The 7,947-nt window shown below is 34.7% G+C and overlaps 1 protein-coding gene across 2 annotated transcripts in view; it reads left to right on the top strand.

Annotated features, from left to right (window-relative positions):
* The window catches only part of LOC106834102 (killer cell lectin-like receptor 2), a 68,533-nt gene that overhangs the window by 32,311 nt on the left and 28,275 nt on the right, over nt 1-7,947 (top strand). The gene's annotated exons all lie outside the window — the stretch shown is intronic.

Raw genomic sequence — 7,947 nt, 5'->3', positions numbered from 1 at the left:
TATTTGTTATTTTGTTTATATATAATAAAGTTATTTAAATACTTCCTAGCATATTTAAATATGCTTCTATTATTAAATTATTGGAGTGATTTTGAGTTTTGGTAATAAAGGTAATATTGAGAAGAACATCATTATACACAAATTTTCGGACATTTCTGCTACTTTTATTGGGAAGAAGTACAGAATTGTTATTCCTATGCCTAAGGGTTTCAGCCTTTTACATAATTTTAAGTACATATTGTGAAATTGAGCTTCAGAAACATTTCACCAGACGACTATAGCAAAAAACATAATCGCAAGCTATTTCATCATCTGTACCAATGTAAGATAATATTTCAAAGTTTTGACAATTTGGTAGCTGATTATTTTTATTTTATTCCTTTAAGCTATATTCTTCTGATAGTTACTGAGTTTGTGTCTTTTTCCCATTTTATCACATTTATCTTTTATTTTAGGTATGCATTCCTTCTACATTAAGCTTGTAATCTCTCTTTCAGGCATGTCTCATCAATTTTCCCTTTAGTTTTATATCTTTGTTTATGATTTTCGTATGTAAAGAAATTTCTAACATTAAAGCACACTAAAATTGTCTTTATTCATTTGTAACTTATTTTGGGATGTGAGGGAGAATGCTGAAGCATATACGTTTACGTACACATATAAATATAATCATAGGTCTCTCGCTCTGTTTCACTTAGGTGATCAATTGTCAGAGCACAGTTTAAATGATTCATTATTCTTTCATCACAGATTTTAATGCTGTTTATCATATATTAAAATTTAAAATTGAAATAATTTTAAATAAGTTACTTAAATATTTCATAATTTGTGTAAATATTTTTTGTGGACATATACTTGGATATTTTCCTAGACTCATCTATACCAGTTCATCAAATGTGAGTCAGTTCTTATTTTCACAATAGATCATTTTAATTATTGGAATTTTGTAATCTGAAAGTTCTTCTGTACCTCAAACTTTGTACAATGTTGGGTACATAGAGCACTTAATCCTATGTTGAATTAATGAATAAAAGAATACATAAAAATATTCCAGCAATTTATTTTTCAAATACAGTTCAAATGTCCTTTTTAAAAATTCATTTGTCATTTTGTGAAGGATTCCTTTATATATTTAATAATTGAGTGGATACACTTTGCCTTTGAAGAGTTTACTAGACAATCATATTTTCTCTAGAGTTGTTGAAAGACAATTTCCTTATTCATTTGATCCCAAATGTTCTCTATAATCTAGATGTCTAGTCAAGGGCTAAATTCAACCAGAGCATTTGACAGCATCTGCCCTTTGGCATTTATGTCAGTGGTGACTTTGTAAATTGAAGTAAACATCAGAGCAGAGGGAAGAATATTTTATATATATATATAAAGAATATCATATACAATTATGATATGCATATACAAATTATATATTCTGTGTATATCTATACCTTATATAAGATATGTAATATTCTTAATTTTATTCCTAATTTTGTTGACTTTTATATCTAATGCAATGAATTTATAAGTAAAATATCCCTCCTCTAACTGCAGCTGTACGTGCATATGTGAACAGCTTCCATCATGTGGATCTGTACTTAAAACAATATCCTAGGTCATATGTCATGCCTTTTATGTTATTGTCATAATTTTTGACCCAGACCATTCTCTTCTTCTCTATACAAATCTATTTTTTCTACTTATATGTAATTTGTATATCATTTATCAATTTCTACATAGTTTATTACTTGCATGCCTATCTCAGTCTCTTCTACAAATGTATGAGTTTTTCGAAAAAGAGAGAGCATTTGTACACCCTTGTGTTCCTCACAGCACCAGGTATAATGAATTTCACACAGTAAGTTCTTAAGTATTGCATTTAATTTGAATACAGTGAGTATGGCCAGCAGCTTGTGTTTTCTAAATTTCTTGGGGATTTATCAGAGCAAAGTCTGGATTTCCAGGGGAATGTGTGTATGAAAATGCGCACACCATTGAAATAATAACTGCACCTGATCCTCTTCACACACATGTGAGAAGGCTGTTTGTGCTAAAAAATCAGAAGAAGGTTAAAGGAAAAGCTATGAGGTTCACATCTCAATAAGATTCTTCATTTATGATCTGCCTGCCTTTATTGCTATTGTTATTTCATGTTATTTGTGAGTCTATTTTTTTCATGGCAGATACTGATAAATGAGTTTATGACAGAAGTCAGAGTGTAGAGTTAAAGAAGAAATATCAGCATAGCACAGAAAACTTAGAAATTCAGAACCTGTTTGATTTTGTGAAAATTATGTAAATGGGCTAATAAACATTTCATTTGCCACGAATACTTAGTCTTTTTCGTTTTGTTTTTTAATATTTCAAAGTCTATTTAGAATTGTGATCCTATGGCAACAAAACTTCAGAACAAATATAACGAGAAATATAAGTGATAAATGATTTAACAGATGAGATGTAAAAGATGTCAAAAATACAAGGAAGTATCAATAAGTAGCATAAAGGAAAGTATAAAAAAAAATTTAATTAAAATAAACTTCTCAAGTCATCTATTTTCCAAGTGGCTTGCAGAAGACTTCCTGGCAAATTTTAAATATACCAAGTTCACGTGCATTCTTTTATTCTTGTTGCTCCTCTTGTGAAAATGGATCTTTCCTGTGAAAGGCTGCTTTTGACTGAGCTCTAGATCCATCTTCTGTTCTTCCTCCGCTGTTTTAAATTCATTCCATTAATCAACCCCTATCACATCCATCCAAGCACTTCCATTTAAAATGCACAACCTTCAGGGTATAAGCACACCCACACATTTCTCTCCCTCCCCTTAAACTCATGGTCTTTTCTAACTTCCCCTTACCAGTCTCTTCAAAATGACTGTACTTGAGCAAAGCATCTACACTGATTATGTACTTTCGCACTTTCCAAACATTACTCAGAACATTGTTACTTGGTTTTCCTTTTCTCCTCTTTATTGAGACTGTCCTAGATAAAGATACTAGTGATTATGTTTATTCATTCATTCTTTATTTACTCATTCATTGTGAGTGCTTTTTATGTCTCTGGTTCTGTTGTAGGCAGTATGCTTATTTTGTAATCCACTTTACTTCAAATCTTGTGTTATTCAATCTATCAATAACATTTTATTGGAATAATTATTTCATTGTTCTTGACATTCAGTATTATTTTACTTTCATCACTTTTGCTCTTTCTGTCTTTCTTCCTACAACTCTGGTCCTGTGCTTTTAGTCTCCTGTATGGATTTTTCTTTACCCTGTAATATTTTTCAGGTTGAAGAATTCATTCAGGAACATTCCTATGATTTAGGATGATTATTGATTTGTCAACACAATAATTTGCTCTGACATTAGCAATGAATGAACTGGAATAAATTTTGGAGTCAGGGAGACCAGTGGAGACCTTCTTGCAATGATCAAAAAGAGAGGGGCCAGCCCCATTGCCCAGCAGTTAAGTTCGCCCGCTCCACTTCTGCAGCCCAGGGTTTCGTCGGTTTGGATCCTGGGCGTGGACATAGCACTGCTCATCGGGCCATGCTGAAACGGCATCTCACAAGCCACAACTAGAAGGACTCACAACTAAAAAAAAATTACAACTATGTACTGGGGGATTTGGGGAGAAAAAAGGCAAAAAAAAAAAGAAGAAGAAGATTGGCAACAGTTGTTAGCTCAGGTGCCAATCTTAAAAAAAAAGAGAGAGAGAGAGAGAGAGATGTTGGTTACATGGTAGAGAATCAAAGCCTAGCTATAAAGTGAATTGGAAAGAGTAAAGAACTATTCTAGTCTAGACACTGCCCATTACATAGAAAAGCACACTAAAAATCTATTCAAGTCCTGAATGAAGGGAGGTGGAATAAACAAGGGCTCTTCTTTTTTTAATCTATTTGAATGGGAGCTTTCAAACAATTAATTAAATCCATGAACTGATGTGATCTGACTGGACAGCTTGTTGGCTGATGGCACCATGCGGGGGAGTGGGAGTTAGAAGAGAAAGAACAGATTTCAGGACATCAAAAATCGTACGTTTTAGGTGTAATAAGTTTGACGTATCTGTATATACTCTGAAATAAAGCTTAGTGGGCTTAGTGAGAATAAAATGCTCAAACCCTTCTATGTTATAAACTTCTGCTTTTCAACTCACATATATATAATCAACATCGAACACATGGAGCTAGTATAAAAATTCTCACAAATAAAATTACTTTAGCAATTTTACTATATCTTTCCTAGTAAAGAGAGTTTTTATTTAATACTCTCAAATGAAATGGAGGAAAATGAATACACGGCACTTTTGAAAAGTCCTTTTGTCTTACAGGTTCAGAATCATTTTGTCCTAATGTCTCCTAGTCTGTGAATGTATCAGAGAGAAAGTAAATAAACCCACAAACAACCAATAACATAGAAAGCATGTTTTGTTGTTCCAGAAATGTCTGTAGAAAAGGTATAAAATGGAAAGTCAGGAAAGTCTGAGGGGCTTACATTAACCGGCAAGCTGGCAGCATTAAATCAAAGTAAATCTCTTCCATATTTCAGTTTCCTCAGCACCAGCCAGAGTTATGTTAAACTTTTTGTTGAGGCAAATCATAATTTAAACCCCTTATCACCTTAAAAAACACGTTCAACAATTGTTTTGAGGAAAACAGGAAATAGTAGCAAGTAGAAGAGAACGGACCCAAACTTTTTGTGAGCACATAGACATCATTTTGCCTATATTATTTCCATAGTTTGCACATTTTTGGAAGAAAGGAATGAAAAGCAATCATGTGGTAATCAGTTGGAAGACAAACAAGGGCACGATGGCTACAATCTATCCCTTTTACTTTTCTATGAGAAGATGTAAAGCACACATCTCTATATCTGTCGCTGCAACTAAGTTGACGTGGTGTGGAAGTATAACAAAATTCATATACAATTCCGTGCAAAGTCAGCAAAAGATAGCCAGAAAATTTCGCTTTATTAACAGAGAAGACTGACCAGGACAGTGCGTGGTTTGAGGAAAAGTCTGAACTGCTTCAGTACTGAAGTTATGGGTAAGGAGAAAAGGAAATTGAGAAGAAAAGAAATTTGTCTGTAAGGAGAGCTGGGGCAATAACATGAGAAGCAGATGTTGCAGAGGGAGGGTTGATATATTGCTCACCCAACACCCCTTCTAGTCAGGGAACTTCGAAACCAATGTGGTCACAGTGGGGTTTGTATTGTTCTTATTGCGTAGGTAGTTCAAGACTTAAATAGTTTTAACGGTTTGGTAAGGAGATAACATCATTGAGGTTACAAAGTATGTGAACAAAAATTACTATTTTAACTGGAAATAGTTGTTTATAGGTTAATATAGGTGAGTAAATATTCCAGTTGGAAAATATTTACAACAACAGTAAGAAGTTTGTTTCCGCTTAGGAGTTTAGAGAAAGAAATGGCTGTACCAGAATAGTTATATTAGGGAGGAACACTGGCCTTATGTTGGCTTTTGTTTAATGGAAGAAATGTTAAATGAACATGTTTGCAGAATTCTGTGTAGACATGCCTTTATTTGTTTTGTGGCCAAATCAAACTATCATATTGACCTCTATGTAATCAAGTTATATACACAGCTCTCATTTCTGCTTCTCATTTTTCTCTTAGAGCAAAGACAAAGCTGCAATTCACACAGTAAAATTATTTCTTGACTGGTATGTGGAGGAAGGTAAGGCAAAACCTTATTAAAATGCATAAATCCCATCAATTAATCACACACTTTGCTCAAGGAAATTTCATGCTAAACTAATTGATGGCCATTTATTACAGACAGACCAGAGCAAGAATTTTATTTTTAGTACTATACATCTTTTGCAGTTTGATTGAGGGATAATTGATGCAGAAAAAACTGCACAGGTGGGGCTTCAGGAGCATGGCACACAGGTTGCAGCAATGCCAGTGGCCACTATGGAGGCAGTTGCTGTGCTGCGTACTGGGGTGGCTGCCTGAGGCTCAGGTGCCCATGGACTCAGCACACTCAGGCCTCTGCTTGCTGTGGGATCTTCATGGAGACCAGAGGCACTTTCACTTGGTGATGTTCAGTGTCCCTGGCTTCTGGTCAGTTATTCAAGAAAAACCCTGCACATATTTAACATGTACAATTTGATGAGATTAGACATGGGCATACACCAGTGATACCATCACCAAAATCAAGGTAATAAACATGTCTATCACCTCCAAAAGTTTCCTTGTGTCCTTTGTGTGTCTATCTTTGTGGTAAGAACACTGCGCATGAAATCTACCCTCTAACAAATTTTTAAGTGCACAATACTATATTGTTAATTATAAGGCGCTATGTAGTACAGCAGATCTCTGGAACTTAGTCATCTTATGTAACTAACTTTAAACCCTTTGAATGACATTTTTCATTTCCCTATTCCCCCATTTGAATGGCCATTGTCTTTCTGCTTCTGTAAGTTTGGGTGTTTCAGCTATCTCATTGAAGTGGAATCATACACTTTTGTTCTTCAGCAACTGAGCTATTTCACCTAGTGAAACGTCTCCTAGGTCCATCCATGTTGTTGCAAATGGTAGGCTTTGCTTCTTTTCTAAGGCTGAATACTATTCCATTGCACATACACCACAGTTTTGTTACCTATTCATCTGTCGATGGACATCTGGATTGTTTCCATATCTCAGCTATTGTTAACAAAGCTGCCGTGAACATGGGAGTGCAGATGGCTCTTTGAGATCCTGATTTCAATTCCTTTGGATGTATACTCAGAAGTGGGATACGGGATCATATTGTAAATCCATTTTTAAATTTTTGCGGCACCTCCATAATGTTTTCCATAGTGGCAGCACCAGTTTATGTTTTCACCAACAATGTACAGGGTTGACATTTTACCACTCCTCACCAACATTTTTCTTTTTTTTCTATAGTAAGGATCCTAAGAAGTGTGAGATGGTATCTCATTTTGGTTTTGATTTGCATTTCCGTGATGATTAATTATAATTAAGCACTTATTCATATATCTCTTGGTCATTTGTGTGTCTTCTTTGGAGAAAAGTCTATTCAAGTCCTTTTCCCTTTTCTTGTTTTTCGTTTGTTTGTTTGCTCAGGAAGATTCACCCTGAGCTAATATCCATTTCCAGTCTTCCTCTTTTTTCCTTCTTTACGTGAGCCTCTGCCACAGCATGGCTGCTAACAGATGAGTGGTGTATATACACACCCAGGAACCAAAACTGGGCCACTGAAGCAGAGTGCACAGAACTTAACCACTAGGCCACCTGGACTGGCCCCTTTTGCTCACTTTTTAATCAGGTTGTTTTTTCTAGAGAGCTGTAAAAGTTACTTATATATTTTGGAAATTAATCCCTTAGCCGCAAACAGTTTCTCCCATTTCATAGTTTGCCCTTTTATTCTGTCGATTGTTTTCTTTGCTGTTTGATGTAGTCCCACTTCTCTATTTAACTTTCTTTGCCTGTGCTTGTGGTACTATATTCATGAAATCATTGCAAAGGCCAATGTCATGAAACTGTTTCTTTATGATTTCTTCTAGGAGTTTCGCAGTTTCAGGTCTTAAATCTTGTCAAGTTTAAGTCTTGTCAAAGATTAGTTGACTGTATATGCATGAATTTATTTTTGGGTTGTCTATTCTGTTCCATTGGTTTACATGTTTGTCTTTATGCCAGTACCATCTGTTTTATTACTGTAACTTTGTAATATATTTTGAGCTCAGGAAGTGTGATGTTTCTAGTTTTGTAATGTTTTCCCCAAGATTGCCTTGGCAATCTGGGTTTTTTGAGGTTCCATATGGATTTAAGGATTATTTTTTTCTATTTCTGTAAAAAAGTCATTGGGATTTGTATGGGAATGGTATTGAATCTGTACATTGCTTTGGACAGTATGGGCATTGTAACAATATTAATTCTTTCAATACATGGGCATGGGATGTCTTCCATTCACTTGTGTTTTCTTTATTCTTTC

This window comes from Equus asinus, chromosome 22 (assembly GCF_041296235.1).
Source record: "Equus asinus isolate D_3611 breed Donkey chromosome 22, EquAss-T2T_v2, whole genome shotgun sequence".
Lineage (NCBI taxonomy): Eukaryota > Metazoa > Chordata > Mammalia > Perissodactyla > Equidae > Equus > Equus asinus.
This window is presented reverse-complemented; position numbering and strand designations above follow the sequence as displayed.